The sequence below is a fragment of the Salvelinus namaycush genome, chromosome 12, assembly GCF_016432855.1.
Source record: "Salvelinus namaycush isolate Seneca chromosome 12, SaNama_1.0, whole genome shotgun sequence".
NCBI lineage: Eukaryota > Metazoa > Chordata > Actinopteri > Salmoniformes > Salmonidae > Salvelinus > Salvelinus namaycush.
The window spans coordinates 24,181,752-24,202,137 of record NC_052318.1 but is presented as its reverse complement, the minus strand read 5'-3'; the positions used below and the strand labels follow the sequence as shown (position 1 = coordinate 24,202,137).

Sequence of the window (20,386 nt, the reverse complement as noted above, 5' to 3'; positions counted from 1 at the left end):
TACTACATTTGAACACACTGTACATAGATTTTTCTATTGTGTTATTGACTGTACATTTGTTTATCCTGTCACACCCTGACCTTAGAGCCTTTTTATTTCTCTATTTGGTTAGGTCAGGGTGTGATTTGGGAGGGCATTCTAGTTTTTTCTATTTCTTTGTTGGCCGGGTATGGTTCCCAATCAGAGGCAGCTGTCTATCGTTGTCTCTGATTGGGGATCATACTTAGGCAGCCTTTATCCACCTTTAGTTTGTTGGATCTTGTTTTTGTGTAGCTGCCTGTGAGCAGCCCAGAACATCACGTTTCGTTTGTGCTTGTTTTGTTTGGTGAGTTTCGATTTATTAAAATATGTGGAACTCTACGCACGCTGCGCCTTGGTCCATTCATTTCGACGAGCGTGACATATCCCATGTGTTATTGTTTTTGTCGCACTGGTTTGCTTTATCTTGGCCAGGTCGCAGTTGTAAATGACAACTTGTTCTCAACTGGCCTACCTGGTTAAAGGTGAAATAAAAAAATAAGAAAGGCTAGGGCGTTAGTCCCTAAAACTTTAGGCACCGTTGACCCTTCTGAGGATAAAGCCAGCGAAGGCCACACTGAATCACTGCCAATATCTGGGGGATATATCTCCCGTTATTCACTGGCGACTCATGACTAGGGCTGTTGCGGTGACCGTATTACAGCCACACCGGCGGTCACGGGTCATGAAGGCAGTAAAAATCCACATGACCGTTTAGTCACGGGAATTGGGCTTCTCCGAGCTCTGATGCTGCTGCTGGTTATTAGTAGCCTACCAAACTTGCTAACTGCCTGGTACCCAACACTCTATTGTCCCGCTAATCACTTTGACATCAACGCAAATGTATTTGAAAATCTAATCAAACACTTCATGAGAGCCCATGAGCTCATGTTGTGCAACATTTCTATAGGCTATGCAATTATGTGAGAAAACAGAGTGATGGCCGCTAATAAAAAGATAATGATCTCATCAGCTTTCTATAGGCTAGACCTACTATATTTATTTCTCAACTTTCCTAATATTAAGCACATTGCTTATATTTACAACAGGAGTATAGTCTAGCTGGCTGGCATGAAAATAAACCACGGGAAAAGCATCCTCCATTTGCTATTTAAGTGCATAGATTACATTTATTATTGCCCTGCCCCTGTTTCGATACAGTTGCATGATAATGGTCCATTCTAAATCAAAACAAATGTCACACATATATTATGTAAAGACAAGATTAAATCAAGAATAGTCTGATCGGTGACAATATTAGCCTATTATAATTATAATTATAATTATATATTATCACTTGTGAATGATGCCCAGCATACTTTTTTTTGCAATTTGTTCGAATCATAGTCACACACCTCATGTAGCCTAGCCCATAGGCCTATATGTTTTAATAAGATTTGTATCACAAATAAAGTGGCCAAATAACTTTCTTTAAAATTAACCACATCAATCTGCTTTACAAGGGGTGTAGAGCGTAACTGGCATACATAAGCAGCGTGTGAGTTTCAAGTTTGGGGAAGATAATTTTCACCATAAAAATGCACCTTTGTAATAAAAGCATCCATGCATAATTGCATTTGGGGCCCCTTTTGATAATGGTGTTTTCCGCTAATGGAACATTTGCGCTTATAGCCTACTACCATGTGCACATTGCTGCGCTTATAATGTGAAGAAGCCTAATATTTTATCAACATGTTAAGCTAAAAGTTCTGATCTAATGCATCAGCCACATTGCATAAAAAATGATTTTTGATGCTAGTGGTTGTATTAATGTGGGATCTATCGCATCCCACAACTGTCCCAGACTGAAAATGTTTTTCTAGCACAGAATAGGTCGACTTTTATACTATGGTGGATAGTAGATTGACATAGGCTAGTGCTTTTGCTCTTCGTTAGGCCTACTTATCTTGTTGGCTGACGAAAAGTAAATGTGGACAGTTCATCCAATATCTTCAATATGCACCTCGGAATTGGATAAGGACGTGCACAGTTGCGTCCCGATGTGTCTGTCTTAACTTGTAGCCTGTGAGAAAGACCCTTCACTTGACTTGATGGAGAGCTGTGTGAGTGAGGCGCTTCGGATTGTGCAGCACACTCAAGGAGAAGGGCACAATACAGCACTCAGGGGATGCCGTGGTGAAATTCGAGGCATTATCATGTGCTTGTCAAATTGGGAATGAGAGCCTGCTCAAAAAAACAAAGCAGTGCTCATGCCTTTTCAAGCGACTTTAAAAAAAATCATCAATAGGTCTCACCATGCAGCCTTACAATGTATTAAAAATCAAAACATGTAGTCCAACATTTGTAGAACAACTAAAGTTAAATTAATAACTCTAAATTAAGCATATAGGAGTACCTATTTATTTGTTAACCGCTCAACACAGAATAGCTACATGTGCGCATTCCCTCAAATCGTTTGAGAAAATATTTATATTTTATTCAGCTTTGTTCAATTGTATTCTTCATACTATAAAATAATGTCACAGAATTATAAGCAACTCTTGTCTGCTAAACGAACTAGTGTAGCCCACAGCCATTTAGCATAGCCACATCAGGACCTAACACAAGGACAACTAAGTGTGCTAATATTTTCTTTTGAAATTGACTACATTTTCTTCATATCATGCTTCTTTAGACCTGTCTAAAATAAATAATGGATTTATTGTTATTTAAAAAAAAGTGTACCTTTTTTATTTACTACACTGTCCAAACTCTGACGACTCTGGGACAATTGTGCGCCGCCCTATGGGACTCCCAATCACAGCCGGATGTGATACAGCCTAAAGGTGTAGGCTATATTACATGGATTTATTAGACTTTTTAAAATGGCTTGTAGGCTATTTTTTACATTTAAGTCATTTAGCAGACGCTCTTATCCAGAGCGACTTACAAATTGGTGCATTCACCTTATGATATCCAGTGGAACAACCACTTTACAATAGTGCATCTAACTCTTTTAAGGGGGAGGGGGGGGTTAGAAGGATTACTTTATCCTATCCTAGGTATTCCTTAAAGAGGTGGGGTTTCAGGTGTCTCCGGAAGGTGGTGATTGACTCCGCTGACCTGGCGTCGTGAGGGAGTTTGTTCCACCATTGGGGTGCCAGAGCAGCGAACAGTTTTGACTGGGCTATGTATGGAAGCCAGGAGATGCTAAATGTGTTTGTTAGTTAACGGTCAATTACTGTGAGAACGACAGTTATTTGCTTGACAATCACTGCCTGGCGAAATTTCGTGACCCCCACAGCCCTACTCATGGCTTCTGTAGATGAAAAGCTCACTTGACTAAAGCGAAGCAGCTAATCGCTGGGCTTTGGGGTGGCTCAGCCCGTCAGCACACATACTATTATGACTCAGCCCTCAAATAGTGCTAGCTTGCTACCCCCCTCTCTCTCGCTCTCTCTCTCTCTCGCTCTCTCTCTCTCTCTGGGTGCTGACAATGTGAACGCCACTGCAGAGGCGGTGTTAATAGTGTGGGCTCATGTTCACCGTGTGCAGCCCAGCACCCGACCGGAGGGGTCCTCGCAGGTCTGTCTGTGTGCCACACTGCAACTTGCCACACTAACACGCCTGTGTTACCTAAGCCATTGCAATTTCCAGAGGTTGTCCAAGCCAACATGGACTATTTCACACGTTAGAGGGAAACACATTTTAAGTGACCATAGTAGGGGCCATGGGGGTGAGCTCAATGGCTTGTACTTAGCGGATGACAACATCATGGCAAAGACTGAGATAGTTGCTGATTTGTTGGGCATGCGTTAGTGAACAAGCCATCTGGTCTATCGGAGGGCTGGATGGAGAAACTGAGGCAGTAGGTCCGTGTCCAGTCATTCATGGAACCACAGTATTTTCCATCACTGTCAGGGAGGTCAGTGTGAAAGACCTCAGCCAGACCTGAACAGAGCTCACTTTGACTGCTGTTAGCTAGCACAGCTAATTATACTAATTGTGTGCAGTATTGTGCGTTTCTAATACTGGTTATCACTAAATCGCCTTTGTTCACAAATTACATCAATCAGCTCCAAGGCAAAACACACTCCTGATAACCATGCAGCAAGGACAGTTAACTGAGAGGGGGCTTAGCTTTCGTCATGGTGGAGAGTGAGCGTTGTAAGTTAATAGCACAGTGTCTCTATTAAATATGTAGGTCTGGGTGGCAGCTGCCTCAATAATGCAGACTTTCTCCATCCCGTTTTGTGGTGTCATAGGATACCACATGTACTGTATGTCTATCCCACAGCAAAGGACGGAGGGTAAAGCTACTTAGAGGCCGGGACTGGGTAAGAGAGACCACTGCCATCTAACACAATGTGCCAGACTGGGCAATGTGCTCTAGTGGGAGGGAAATCTCCCCTGGTGTAGTGTGTCATCCACACAATAAATGTATTAGGTGTAGCTGACTGTCCTTTTAGAGGAATAATTGAGACAAGCAATGAATCAACAGCACACATTCAACTTAATCCAGCGATTCAGAGGACTGTCATTCTGTTACACCGCTCATTTTGTTGTCATAAGGTCAGCTAAATGTTTTATTTTTTATTATGTGTTTCTATAGAAACTACAAAATACATATTGTTGAAGCAGTCATGCACTGTAGTGTATTGGGCATGTAAGCACATCTAAAATGGATGCCAACCATTTCTGAGTCAAAATGATAAAAGAAACGCTTGCATACGCTTATGCAAAATAGTTGTGTAGTAATGAGGTTTGTGCAGTAGGGTATCACTGCATATTGGCTATGCTTGAATTGCCCTGGAAAATTATATTATTCTCAGACCATTTAGAAATTATATTTGTAAAAAATGTGGTATATGATTACACTGGTAATAGATAATTTGTTGTATTACTTGTGAGGCACCACGGTGAGGCTGCCTCTCACCCGACTCACCGTCCCTCCGCTCTCCCTCCCTCCGCTGAGAAATGGGAACACAGTCTTCCAGCTGATGTCGAAACTCAAGTCGCATTGCATTACTTCTGCCTCATGCACCAATTGTTGTTGTTACTCCTATGACCAAAGAAAGTGAAATATTCATCGATATTAAAAAAGACAAGCCGCTAATAATATCGCAAGTTTATTGAACACTTTGCACTACTCATTCATTGAAGCTGCAGTGCTGGTTGTAGCGTGAGTGGAAGTAGGGGGAATGTGCATTTTATGGCTTATGGAAATGTTGAACAAAGTGTTGACAGCGCTGAATAACAACTTAAACATGAACTTACAGCAAAGAGCTGCTGTTTTTATGAGTATTCGTTGAGTCTCTCTCTAGTCATGGCTTCAAATGTTTTGAAATCTGTGTCAACTTTTTTTTTTACAGTGTATGGCTCAAGGAAACTGTGCAGACACTGTGATCTGAGCTATCTGATTGGCCAGCTGTAGGCCTATAGGTGCACTTGATTTTCTCTCTAGGCCTGCCGGGTAGGCAGAGTTCTACCTTCCCGGCGCTAGGGCTGCTGAATCAAGTGCACCTACCGCCAACAGCTGGAAAACAAATAAAACAATAGGAACGCAAGGCTTTATTGTTGGATTTTTTACAGAAATGTTTGGTGATCGACTAGTCGATCTGGTTGGTGACCACTGACTTATTTACTTATAATGCATGACTGCTTAAGACACGTGGGTGATATTCACTTTTGGTATTTCTTAGAGATTCTTCAGTACTTTGTATACCTTTTAGCCAGTGGTTCTGAAAGTAGCGCTCACCAGCCAAAAGTGGTTCCCGAAAATTGCGTACTACGTCACATACAATGCCTTCAGAAAGTATTCATACCCCTTCACTTATTCCACATTTTGCCATGTTACAGCTTGAATTCAAGATGGATTCAATATATTTTTTCTCACCCATCTACACACAATATACCTCATAATGACAAAGTGAAAACATGTTTTTTTAAATTTTTTAATTTAAATTTTTTAAATGTCCAGTCGTTCATTGACCACAATAAATTCCATCACTGTTAGGGAGGTCAGTGTGAAAGACCTCAGCCAGACCTGAACAGCGCTCACATTAGCTGTGCTAGCTAACAGCAGTCAATTACACCAATGGCACAGCATAGCTTCCAGTAAACATTGGCTTTCAAACTAGGGATTTTGTGGCTAACAGTAATTCTGCATACATCCAGCCCAACGCGGGAGGCTGAAAAAAAAATACACTGAACAAAAATATGAACGCAACATGTAAAGTGTTGGTCCCAAGTTTCATGAGCTGAAATAAAAGTTCCCAGAAATGTTCCATATGCACAAAAAGCATATTTCTGTAGGATTTTGTGCACAAATGTGTTTACATCCCTGTTAGTGAGCATTTCTTCTTTGCCAAGATAATCCATCCACCTGACAGGTGTGACATATCAAGAAGCTGATTGAACAGCATGATCATTACACACTAACCTTGTGCTGATGACAACTAAAGGCCACTCTAAAATGTGCAGTTTTGTCACACAACACAATGCCACAGATCCCTCAAGTTTTGAGGGAGCGTGCAATTGGCATGCTGACTGCAGGAACGTCTACCAGAGCTGTTGCCAGAGAATGTTATGTTAATTTCTCTACCATAAGCTTCCAACAACGTCATTTTAGAAATTTTGTCCGTACATCCAACCGTCCTCACAACCACAGACCACTTGTAACCACGCCAGCCCAGGACCTCCACATCTGGATTCTTCATCTGCGGGATCGTCTGAGAACAGCCACCCAGACAGCTGATGAAACTCTGGGTTTGCACAACCAAAGAATTTCTGTACAAACTGACAGAAACCGGCTCAGGGAAGCTCGTCTGTGTGCTTGTAGTCCTCACCAGGGTTTTGACCTGACTGCAGTTTGGCATTGTAACTGACTTTTGTGGGCAAACGCTCACCTTCAATGGCCATTGGCACGCTGGAAACGTGTGCTCTTCACAGATGAATCCCGTTTTCAACTGTACTGAGCAGATGGCAGTGTGTATGGCGTTGTGTGGGTGAGCGGTTTGTTGATGTCAACGTTGTAAACAGAGTGCCCCATGGTGGAAGTGGGTTAAGGTATGGGCAGGCATAAGCTACGGAGAACGAACACAATTGCATTTTATCAATGGCAATGTGAATACACATAGATACCGTGGCAAGATCCTGAGGCCCATTGTCTTGCCATTTATCCACTGCCATCACCTCATATTTCAGCATGATAATGCACGGCCCCCAGCAATTCCTGGAAGCTGAATATGTCCCAGTTCTTCCATGGCCTGCATACTCACCAGACATGTCACCCATTGAGCATGTTTGGGAGGCTCTGGATCGACGTGTACGACAGCATGTTCCAGTTCCTGCCAATATCCAGCAACTTCGCACAGCCATTGAATAGGACTGGGACAACCACAGGCCACAATCAAAAACCTGATCAACTCTATGCGAAGGTGATGTGTCGCGCTGCATGAGGCAAATGGTGGTCACACCAGATACTAACTGGTTTTCTGATCAACGCAACTACTTTTTTTCAAAGGTTTCTGTGACCAACAGATGCATATCTGTATTCCCAGTCATGTGAAATCAATATATTATGGCCTAATGAATTCATTTACATTTACTGATTTCCTTATATGAACTGTAACTAAAATCTTTGAAATTGTTGCATGTTTTTTTATTTTTTTTTATTTTATTTTTTTATCCCCTTCTCCCCAATTTTCGTGGTATCCAATCGCTAGTAATTACTATCTTGTCTCATCGCTACAACTCCCGTACGGGCTCGGGAGAGACGAAGGTCGAAAGCCATGCGTCCTCCGAAGCACAACCCAACCAAGCCGCACTGCTTCTTTAACACAGCGCGCCTCCAACCCGGAAGCCAGCCGCACCAATGTGTCGGAGGAAACACCGTGCACCTGGCCCCCTTGGTTAGCGCGCACTGCGCCCGGCCCGCCACAGGAGTCGCTGGAGCGCGATGAGACAAGGATATCCCTACCGGCCAAACCCACCCTAACCCGGACGACGCTAGCCCAATTGTGCGTCGCCCCACGGACCTCCCGGTCGCGGCCGGCTGCGACAGAGCCTGGGCGCGAACCCAGAGACTCTGGTGGCGCAGTTAGCACTGCGATGCAGTGCCCTAGACCACTGCGCCACCCGGGAGGCCCGAAATTGTTGCATGTTGAGTTTATATTTTTGTTCAGTGTACTTACTAGTCGCAAAAGTTCCGGAGCATGTCTTTAATGAAACCTAATTACTTGCTCTCCTCTGAAGTAAAGGCTTGTTTTTATGCATTTATGTTCAGAGCAATAAGGTGCCTTTTTCGCATGATTGGATTTGTACGTGCACTGGCATATTTCCCTCCTTTTGCATTCTATTCATTGGCAATCATTTGCATTCTGCCATGGTAGACACTAGGTGGGCAAGTAGGGATTCCAGTCTGTCAGTCGGAGAAACTGCTTTGCATTTTCTTCTTCTGCTGCAAACATATGACTCAACATTTGACATTGGGCTGCTCATAAACATAGAGGCTGCATACACTGGCCAAGAGAAGACATTAAAAACATCTGCACATATATCTATAATATTATTTCAGGGAGAGAGAACAGAGGACATACAGTTAAACTGTTCAGGAGGAGGGGGATTGGAGGGACGCCATGTGCGACTGACGTGTTTTCCGTTTGCTCCCGTGGTATTTTTAAAGTTTATGTGAATTTTGCAGCAGAACCGTATTTATTTTCATATATTATTTTGGTGATCCCTTCCCGTAAAAACCAAGACTACTTTACTTCCAAATATCAGCATGTCGACGAAACATAAGGCCAAAAGCATGACTTTGAGAAAACCCGGCCTACAAGACACACTCTCATCACCGCCCTCCCCTGAGCCTGACGGCCCGGGGACTGATACTTTACCCGGGGGGGCGGCTTGGCCTGGCGGCGCTGAAGTGAACATTCTCGAGGCCATCAAACTACTACGCTCTGAGATAGTTGAAATGAAAACGGAGGTGGTTGCTACGATTGAGGCCCGAATAAAGGAGGTTTCTGATACTTTAAAAGCAGATCTAACCATCCTGCGGAACGAGACGGTGCCGGCAATCGCATCACTCAAAACAACAATGGAGTCGCACACTACAACGATTGCAGCACTGGAGACCTTCGCTACAAATGTCTCCGACTTAACTACATCCCTGGAGGCTGACGTGAAACGCCTAGCTGCGGATTTGAAAAAGGTGAAGGAGAGCTGTGTAAGTTTGGAGGGATTCTCTCGCCGCAATAACCTGAGACTTGTATCAGTCCCAGAGTCAGCGGAAATGCCTCGCGCCACGGATTTCGTTTCTGGGCTGCTGAAGGATGTTCTTGCCTTAGATGAAAAGCCCCTGATTGATCGTGCCCACCGGTCGCTGCGCCCAAAGCCCCGGGATGGGGAGAGGCCCCGTGACATAATTCTTCGAGTGCACTTTTTCCATGAGAAGATGGAGATTCTCCGATGAGCCCGCAATACCACTCTGAGCTTTCAAGGACAGAGCTTCTCCATCTACCAGGACTACTCCCCCACTGTTTCCAGGCAGCGCGCAGCTTTCGGACAGGCCAAACGACTACTTCGGGACCATCCAGGTGTGAAGTACGGACTGCGATTCCCGGCCCGTTTATGGCTATCTCATGATGGTAAAGACTACACATTTGAATCTCCGGATGAGGCTCTCTCTCACATTCAACGTCACATCAAGAAGTCTTGAACTTGCTCATAGTTCAGCAACTGTTGCTTGCGAACTGTGGATAGTAAGTAACCCACCTGTGGTACAATTATGTTTAGCTACAACATGCTAATTTTGTATAGTTGGAGTTGGCGTACCCATTCAGGCTTATTTGATGTGATCTAATGTTTTGATCATCTAGTGTGCTTGCCTTACAAGCATTCAGTCATTTTAATTTCATTGTATTGCGGTTTTACTATACTCCTGTGTTTTCTAGGCTGTCTTGCTCACCTATTCAGTTTGTTTACATAGTGTCTCAGTGACTCAAAATATTCTTGGTTATTTGCTTACTGCATCCGTTTGCATTGACCCAGTAAACAGTAAATGCTTCCCGAGGCGACACGTTTTTTGGGGTCTTCACTTAAATTTTAAAAGTTCTGAGCGTCATTTATGCCCAGCAAGCGTTCAACGTTGCGCACACGTAGTTTTTTGGTCTTGGTTGTAAGCTGTCTCAGCATTCAACTAGACAACTATTATAATAATAATAATTATTATTATTTTTGATTGTCTTACTACGATTTCCTTACTTCAAATTAGGTTTTCGGCTGAGAGCCTTTATACATTCTATTTATTTTCTTTATTTTCTCTCTCAAATGCCTGTTATAAGACTGGGAATATAATTATATACATCTACAAGTGGTGCTTTTGTAATTTCGTCTGCACAAGGGATTCACTTAAAAAAAAAATATTTAAAAAATGATTATCTCTTTTTGCTGTTTGATCCACTAACAAAACACGACTTTAAAGAGCGGGACTGTGGGTTTAGGTTTAAGACCGCACTCTCACAGACATACTGTGCGAAGAGAACATGTTCTATTTAGGCTTGTACCTCGTTTGGGGAGGTACTGTCTGGGATGAGGGGGTGGGGGGAGGGGTTGAATTGTTCAGTTCTAATGTTGTCATTCTGTCTTTTTTGTTTTTTTTTCTGTACTTTTTCCAAACATCTACCACCGTACATTATTACTCTGAGACAAGTTATTCTGGGGTTTTTGGGCGCTCATTGCTTTTCCATTCTATGCTCTAATGACAGGGTTGTATAACGGGAATGCCCAGAGGGGCCGAAACAATGCGATCAAGTACATTTCGTGGAACACCAAAGGGGTTAATAACCCAGTGAAGCGTAAGAGGGTGTTGACACACTTAAAGGGTTTGAATGCAAATGTTGCATTTCTACAAGAGACTCACTTGAGGACTGGTGAGCACTTTAGGATGCGTAGGGACTGGGTTGGTCAAGTGTTCCACTCTAACTTTCATAGTAAATCAAGAGGGGCTGCCATTTTGGTTGATAAAGCCACTCCCTTTGTAGCTTCTGAGGTTATCGCTGATCCTAAGGGACGATACGTCATAGTAACCGGTAAACTGTTTTCTACCCCTCTTGTTTTGGCTAGTGTTTATGCTCCCAATTGGGATGACACAAGTTTCATTTCTTCCTTTTTGTCTGCTATACCCAATTTAGATTCTCATTTGTTGATTTTAGGGGGGGATTTCAACTGCAAAATGTCCCCAGTTCTTGACAAGTCCTCACGAACAACTACAGGCCCATCTAAATGTGCCCTACTTATTCAAGCCTTTCTTCAGAAATATGCCATGTTTGAGGCCTGGCGTTTCCTACATCCTACAGATAGACAGTATTCCTTTTATTCTCATGTTCATCAAACATACTCCCGGATTGATTACTTCTTTTTGGACAAAAAACTTCTGCCTAACCTTCGGCAGTGTACTTACAAGAGTATTGTTATTTCTGACCATTCACCATTAGTGCTTGAACTAGAGTTTCCCCAGCGACCTCCTATGTGTTATCAATGGCGTCTTAACCCCATTTTACTCTCAGATAAGGAGTTTGTCAATTTCATTTCTTCTGAAATCACCTTATTCCTAGAAACTAATTCAACACCAGGTATGTCCTGCTCTACCATATGGGAGTCTCTCAAAGCATACCTACGTGGCCAAATTATTTCTTATACAGCCAACCAAAACAGAGTTCGCTCTCAGCGACTTCGGGACCTGAGCGAATCCATAGCCACATTGGATGAGAAGTATGCCACGGTTCCTTCCTCTGATCTGCATAAAGAGCGCCAACTACTCCAATCTGAATTTGATGAGCTTTCTACCAGGCAAGCTGAACAGTTACTCTTGCGAGCTCGGTACAGAGTGTATGAGCAAGGCGACAAGGCCAGTAAACTCCTTGCACATCAGATCCGTAAATCTGAGGCCTCACGTTTAATCCCACAAATAAGGACCCCGTCTGGTGCCACCACAGTTATACATAAAGAGATCAATAATCAATTCAAACAATTTTATTCTGCGCTATACACCTCTGAATCCCCTCAAGACCCTTTGCTGATTGATTCCTTCTTTAATGGCCTGAATATGCCTTCAATTGATACAGACACCCATGACTGTCTAGAAGAAGAATTTACACCTGAGGAGATTGCAACAGCAGTGTCCGCAATGAAAAGTGGTAAATCACCGGGTCCGGATGGTTTTCCAACCGAATTTTACAGGACGTTTTCTGGTCTGCTTTGCCCATTCTTGTCTCGACTATTTGCAGAGTGCCTTAATACCTCAAAGCTACCGCCTAGTCTTTATCAGGCTTCAATTTCATTACTATTAAAGAAAAACAAAGACCCCCTGGAATGTGGATCCTATCGCCCAATCTCGCTTTTAAACTGTGATTACAAAATCCTAGCCAAGCTTTTAGCCATCCGTATGGAAGGCTCGCTGCATCAAGTAATACACTCTGACCAGACTGGCTTTGTGAGAAATAGGCATTTGTTTTTCAATATTAGGCGCCTTATGAATATACTGTACTCCCCTGCGTCGGAGGACCCAGAGGTGGTGGTCTCACTTGATGCAGAAAAAGCGTTTGACCGCGTTGAGTGGGATTACCTAACAGCTACCCTTTATAGATTTGGCTTTGGCCCCAAATTCATTGCGTGGATAAAGATTCTTTATTTTTCCCCCATGGCTTCGGTACGGACTAACAACTTGTCCTCTGACTATTTTCCCTTGCACCGCGGATCCAGACAGGGCTGTCCACTCTCCCCCTTGTTGTTTGCTTTGGCAATCGAACCTCTCGCCATTGCACTACGCTCTAATGATGCCATTCAAGGAATAATCCGGACGGGCTCAGAGCAGAAAGTCTCGCTATATGCGGATGACCTCCTTTTGTTTATCTCTAACCCTGATACCTCATTGCCACGCGCCTTATCTGTTCTTAAAAGGTTTGGATCAATCTCAGGGTACAAGCTGAATCTAGGCAAGAGTGAGCTTTTTCCTGTAAACAAGGCTGCTTTAAAGTGCTCTTTTACAAGTTCTCAGTTTAGGATTGTCCGGGATCAATTCACCTACTTGGGAGTTAAAGTGACAAGGAAATATTCAAATCTGTTTCAGGAAAACTTGGTTGCTCTAGCAGACAGTTTGAAACAATCTTTTACTTTTTGGAATGCGCTACCTCTTTCTCTTATCGGAAGGATTAATGTCATTAAAATGAGTGTGTTGCCCAAATTTCTATATTTATTTCAATGTTTACCCATTTTTATTCCAAAATCTTTTTTTATTTCACTGGATCAAACATTCATGCATTTTATTTGGGATGGCAAGGTACCACGGATTGGTAGAAAACATTTACAGAAGCCTAAGTCATTGGGGGGTTTAGCTCTACCAAATTTTCAGACATACTATTGGGCTGCAAATTTCAGAGCCCTTCTGTACTGGCTGCAGACTGATCCTACTGGCCCTAGACCAATCTGGGTCCAGATGGAGTCTGAATCGTGTAAACCTGCTGCACTTTCTTCTGTGTTGTGCTCGTCTCTCCCAGTGTCCCTAGGCAAAAGGTGTGTCAACCCAATTGTAAAGCAGTCTCTTAAAATTTGGAATCAGTTCCGTTTAGCCTTTGGCCTCCGAGGCTTTTCTCTATCAGGCCCAATCAATCAGAACATTTTATTTCCTCCATCTTTGAATGATGGGGCTTTTGGCATCTGGCACTCACTAGGCCTCTCCTCACTAGCCCAATTATTCTTTGATGATACATTTGCCTCTTTTGCTCAGCTACAGGAAAGGTTCAATCTCCCCCAATCCCACTTTTTCCGCTATCTCCAGACTAGGAACTTTGTCAGAGCTAACACACCTGAATTTCCCCATAGGCCTGTGAATACAGCTATAGAGAGCATCCTGGAGCTGAACAAGCTTCCTAGGGGCGCAATTTCAGATGTATATGCAATCATTCATGACTTACAGAACCCTTCTTTGGTGCCTTTAAAGACTCGATGGGAAAAGGATTTGGGGGAGGAACTTGGGGAAGACACCTGGGAATCTGTGCTGCGCAGGGTGCATTCGTCCTCTTTTAGCACTAGACACAGCCTCATTCAATTCAAGGTGGTTCACCGTATCCACTGGTCTGGGGCCAGACTTGGAAGAATATTCTCTGATTTTGATCCTACCTGTGTCAGATGTAAAATTGAACCAGCCACACTGTTGCATATGTTCTGGGGCTGTCATAAACTGTCAGGTTTCTGGGAATTAATATTTAAATGTTTCTCTGATATATATAACACTGTTATAGATCCCTCTCCCCTTACAGCCCTTTTTGGAGTACTGCCCATAGGCACCCCCCTGTCAAGAATCCAGTCGGACACTGTTGCTTATACAACTCTTTTAGCTAGACGGCTAATACTACAGAACTGGAAGATGGCAGCTCCCCCATCTTATAAATATTGGGTGAGAGATGTGTTGTGCTCTCTGAAACTAGAAAAAATTAAATTCAATTCACGTGGGAACCCCAAACTGTTTAATGAGGCTTGGGCTCCATTCCGGTCTTACTTTAAACAGTCCATCCTCTGATGGCATTCCTATTAAAACCAAAATAAGTCTGTATTTGACCCCCCTGTGACTTAGAGGTTGGATGAGCATTTCTCTGTGTTTTTTTCTGGGGTGGGGGTGGGGGGCATTAAGGTTGATGTGCTTATTGATTGTGACCTGCGGATGCCTTGTTCATCTTGCCCGGGCAGAGACTAAGGTGTGAGCTTGTTTTTCCCAGTTATTTTTATTTTTTAATTCTGTTCACGCCTACATAAAATTATTATTATTCATTTTTTATTTTAAAGCATTGTAAACTTTTTATTTTTGGTCCAGTGGATGGTTGGTCTGTGGCCTTGACTGTCTGTGAGTGGTTGCATTTCTCCACCCCATCCCTTGACTGTTTACAGGAACAATGGTGAGGTGTTTGCTCTGTCCCTATACTATAGATTGCCCTTTAACCTTTTGTAGCCTTCTGCCTGGTGTGTTTAACTTGTCTAAAGTATGGTATCTTTAAAGTTATTTTTTTTATATGTATTATTTGTATTTTTTCTAGATGAGTATATTATTTATATTGCTTTGTCTTGTCTGTGTGTGTGTAAAACTTAATAAACAGAGTTTTCAAAAAAAAAACTGTTCAGGAGGTTTTGAAGGTCATTTTACTTCCACAATTGGGGCACCAGCTGACTATTTAGAAAGTAAAATAACCTGGACTCCACTTGAATGACTATTGAAAAGATTGCTAGGATTTTAGTGTGAAAAATAAGGGCAAGACCTACTGTGATAGAACTACTGTTTCAGAAGTGGTGACATTATTACATCCCCCTCTACAGCAGCAGCTTTGGACATACAGCAGGTGTCTGAGTTATGGGACCAAAAATCCCATTTATAAATTAACCGTCATTGCTCCCAGAATCACATTGTCCATCCTTGCCCCCTGAATCCACCATTCAGGTTAACCTTACTGTCACGCCAGTAGAGCTAAGGAAAGTGCCCATTAGTGACACTGGGCACTTGTTTACCTTGGGTAAGAGATAATAGTTAAGAATCCACATGCTGGCTGTCCAACCACTCCTTTGCCTTTAGGCCTCTCAGGGGACACAAACACTCAAGAGCATTTATGAGTAAACCACTAGTGAGTCTGATGCCGGTTGGTGGGGGGGAACTGGAAGCTCCAAGCAACATGCTGGCAGAGGCGCTAAAAAAAGAATGTTTTTAAAACCCAGAAGAAGCTATGGAAAGCAGGCAATGCAGTGAAGTTACAGCACCCTGGAAGCGTTAGCTGCTTGTGAAAGTAGGGCTGCCATCTCCCGCCTCCACACAATCCTCTTTCCACTGCCTGAGGAGCGGAGGTAGAGAACAGCCAGCGAGGAAGAAAACTCGCAGACAAGAGCAGGTCATGTGCATCGCTCAAGTTTGGTCCACTTTGTATGTCCTTGACTGGACCATTTTACAGTGGGAGGTTTGTGCTCCCCAGACCCAGTTCAACCTATTGAGACACAGCAACCTCTGATAGAGACACAGCAACCTCTGATAGAGACACAGCAACCTCTGATAGAGACACAGCAACCTCTGATAGAAACACAGCAACCTCTGATAGAGACACAGCAACCTCTGATAGAGACACAGCAACCTCTGATAGAGACACAGCAACCTCTGATAGAGACACAGCAACCTCTGATAGAAACACAATGTCAAGTGTTTGTTGTGTACAATTCATCTATGTATAGCTGTCATCTATGTAAATGTAGTGTTACATGTGCCTACAATGACCAAATAAGACTTCAGGCAGAGGGACCAAACAAGTGTTGAACTCTTCAATCAAGTCAGTGCAAAAGCAAGGCATGGCTGAGAATCACTGTGACTCAGCGAATGTGATGTATTATTATAAGCGTAGTGCAACAACCTGTTTAGAAAGGAGGGGGAAAAAACTATTTTTGTCAGGACAGATTGGTAAATCAAGTGTTGGGTTTAACGGAGATTAACTGTACTTACTGCCTTTGGCATTCCTCTGTATAAGACTGAGATTTAGCGTTGCCAGGTAAACAGAGATTTGGTGTTCCAAAACACTACAAATATCTTACCAGACTGCTACTGAGATAAAACTGGACTGAAATTTTCAAGCACTTTATACTTAAGGACCCATACTGCCAACGTGTTAATAACTCATAACTCAACAGTGAGCCCATGTAGATATCCATCAACACAGGTAGAGAACAGTAAGATGTTTTAGTGAAATATACATGGTCCTCAGACTGGGTATACCCATGTATAAACATAAATGCTATTCCCTAAAGCAGCATTCTCTAAAGTATGGGTGTTAGGGGTGTGTACGGGAGGCGAAGTCAGGTGCAGTAAACAGGTGCACTTTAATTCCGGTCCAAAAATGACAGCACATAAAAACATAAACGTGCCAAAAACACGGAACATAACAAAAGTATGGCGCCTGACAATATCCACATAATAAACAATTACACACAAAGACATGGAGGGGAACAGAGGACTAAATACATGCAGTGATTATGGAATGAAAACCAGGTGTGTATGGAACAAGACAAAACAAATGGATATTTGAGAAATGGAGCGGCGATGGCTAGAAAGCCGGTGACGTCGAACGCCGCCCGAACAAGGAGAGGAGCCGACTTCGGCGGAAGTCGTGACAATGGGTTGTGTTAATGGTGGATCGTGACATGGTAATGGTGGGTCGCGACAGGTCAGAGTAAAAAATTACTATAATATTTTTATTAGATTTTTTAGGAACTCAGTCAGAGTTCCTAAAACTCAGAGTCTCAAGCGTTAGAATACAATTGGGGTCTGTTTAGAGTTAGAAAACAAAAAGTGCAATTCCTAAATTTGGTTGTACATCAGCAGTTTTTCTCTTGTTATGTCAGTCACTGACAGTCACTCAATGATCCAGAAGAGGATAATAAAGGACAAGGGATTAAGGGAGAGCATATATGGGGGAGCTTAGACACCCCTGTACCTACATCTGGGGTAAAGATAAGCAAAAACCAGGACAGCTTGTCCAGGATCGCCGAGCAGCCTTTGCCGTCATTGTCTGGGTAGTGGCCCTTTAAACAATAGTAACTGTGTCAGACAGAGCGTGCTTGCCAGCGCCAGGCCTAAATAGCACTAAGATAGGAGAGCTCTGAGGGACAGGAGAACCTCTAAGGGGAGGCAGGTGCCGATGGGACCTCTGTGGCTTCAATTTTCCGTGGCATGCTCTAGATTTTCTCTGTGCCAAATTCTTCACAGCAGACCCAACAGTTACTGGGTATCTGACAGGGGGAGTACTGAAATCTCAACCACAGCTTAAAATGGGATGATTGAAGAGGGTCAAAATGTTAGTGGAACACTGTGTGCACAACAAGTGTCACGTTCCTGACCTGTTTTCTGTTAATTTTGTATGTGTTTAGTTGGTCAGGGCGTGAGTTGGGGTGGGCATTCTATGTTTTGTGTTTCTATGTTTAGGTCAGGTGAAATTAGCCTTATATGGTTCTCAATCAGGGACAGGTGTTTGACGTTTCCTCTGATTGAGAACCATATAAAGGTAGGCTGTTCACACTGTTTGTTTGTGGGTGATTGTCTTCTGTGTCTGTGTATGTTGCACCACACGGGACTGTTTCGGTTTGTTCGTTCGTTTGTTGTAGTCTGTACCTGTTCGTGCGTTCTTCGTGTTATATGTAAGTTCTCATAGTTCAGGTCTGTCTACGTTCGTTTGTTATTTTGTAGTTTGTTGAAGTGTTTTCGTTTTTCGTTTTTACTTTAATAAACTTCATTATGTCCACATTCCACGCTGCGCTTTGGTCCAATCCCTACTCCTCCTCTTCGTCCGAAGAGGAGGAGGACAGCTGTTACAGAATCGCCCACCTGAATCGGACCAAGCGGCGTGTCAAGCGGCAACAGGACCCACCTACACAGGATTTATGGACATGGGAAGACGTCTTGGACGGCAAGGGTTGTTACACATGGGAGGAGATCCTGGCTGGAAAGGATCGCCTCCCATGGGAACAGCTGGAGGCAGCGAGGAGAGCGGAGGCAACCGGAGAGAGGAACCGGGGGTATGAAGGTACGCGGCTAGCACGGAAGGCCGAAAGTAAACCCCAAAAATTTCTTGGGGGGGGCAAAAAGGGAGAGTGGCGAAGTCAGGTAGGAGACCTGCGCCTACTCCCTGTACTTACCGTGGAGAGCGAGAGTACGGGCAGACACCGTGTTACGCAGTAGAGCGCATGGTGTCTCCTGTACGTGTTCATAGCCCGGTGCGGGTTATTCCACCTCCCCGCACTGGTAGGGCTAGATTGAGCATTGAGCCAAGTGCCATGAAGCCGGCTCTACATATCTGCCCACCAGTGCGTCTCCTCGGGCCGGCTTACATGGCACCAGCCTTACGCATGGTGTCCCCGGTTCGCCTACATAGCCCGGTGCGGGTTATTCCACCTCCCCGCACTGGTCGGGCGACGGGGAGCATACAACCAGGTAAGGTTGGGCAGGCTCATTGCTCAAGGGAGCCAGTACGCCAGCACGGTCCGGTATTTCCGGCGCCACCTCCCCGCTCCAGCCCAGTACCACCAGTGCCTACACCACGCACCAGGCTTCCAGTGCGTCTCCAGAGCCCTGTTCCTCCTCCATGCACTCTCCCTGTGGTGCGTGTCTCCAGCCCAGTGCCTCCAGTTCCGGCACCACGCATCAAGCCTCCTGTGCGTCTCCAGAGCCCTGTACGCACTGTTCCTTCTCCCCGTACTCACCCTGATGTGCGTGCCCTCAGCCCGGTACCACCAGTGCCGGTACCACGCACCAGGCCTATAGTACGCCTTGAGAGTCCAGTGTGCCCTGTTGTTGTTCCCCGCACTAGCCTGAAGGTGCGTGTCCTTAGCCCGGTACCTCCAGTTCCGGTACCACGCACCAGGCCTACAGTGCGTCTCAGCCGGCCAGAGTCTGCCGTCTGCCAAGCGGCGCCTGAACTGCCCGTCTGCCAAGCGGCGCCTGAACTGCCCGTCTGCCCAGCGGCGCCTGAACTGCCCGTCTGCCCAACGGCGCCTGAACTGCCCGTCTGCCCAACGGCGCCTGAACTGCCCGTCGGTACTGAGCCTTCAAAGCCGCCCGTCTGCCATGAGCCTGCAAAGCCGCCCGTCTGCCATGAGCCTTCAGAGCCGTCCGCCAGACAGGAGCCGCTAGAGCCTTCCGCCAGACAGGAGCCGCTAGAGCCTTCCGCCAGACAGGAGCAGCCAAAGCCTTCCGCCAGACAGGATCAGCGAGAGCCTTCCGTCAGACAGGATCAGCCAGAGCCTTCCGCCAGACAGGATCAGCCAGAGCCTTCCGCCAGACAGGATCAGCCAGAGCCGTCAGCGAGCCATGACCAGCCAGAGCCGTCAGCGAGCCATGACCAGCCAGAGCCGTCAGCGAGCCATGACCAGCCAGAGCCGTCAGCGAGCCATGACCAGCCAGAGCCGTCAGCGAGCCATGACCAGCCAGAGCCGTCATCCAGCCATGACCAGCCAGAGCCGTCATCCAGCCATGACCAGCCAGAGCCGTCATCCAGCCATGACCAGCCAGAGCCGTCATCCAGCCATGACCAGCCAGAGCCGTCATCCAGCCATGACCCGCCAGAGCCGTCATCCAGCCAGGATCCGCCAGAGCCGTCATCCAGCCAGGATCCGCCAGAGCCGTCATCCAGCCAGGATCCGCCAGAGCCGTCATCCAGCCAGGATCCGCCAGAGCCGTCATCCAGCCAGGATCCGCCAGAGCCGTCATCCAGCCAGGATCCGCCAGAGCCGTCATCCAGCCAGGATCCGCCAGAGCCGTCATCCAGCCAGGATCCGCCAGAGCCGTCATCCAGCCAGGATCCGCCATCCCTCAGTCCGGAGCTGCCGTCCCTCAGTCCGGAGCTGCCGT

At 45.1% G+C, this 20,386-nt stretch overlaps 1 protein-coding gene across 1 annotated transcript in view; it reads right to left on the bottom strand.

Annotated features, from left to right (window-relative positions):
• Positions 1 to 20,386, bottom strand: part of LOC120057446 (protein phosphatase 1E-like) — a 105,093-nt gene that overhangs the window by 52,032 nt on the left and 32,675 nt on the right. The gene's annotated exons all lie outside the window — the stretch shown is intronic.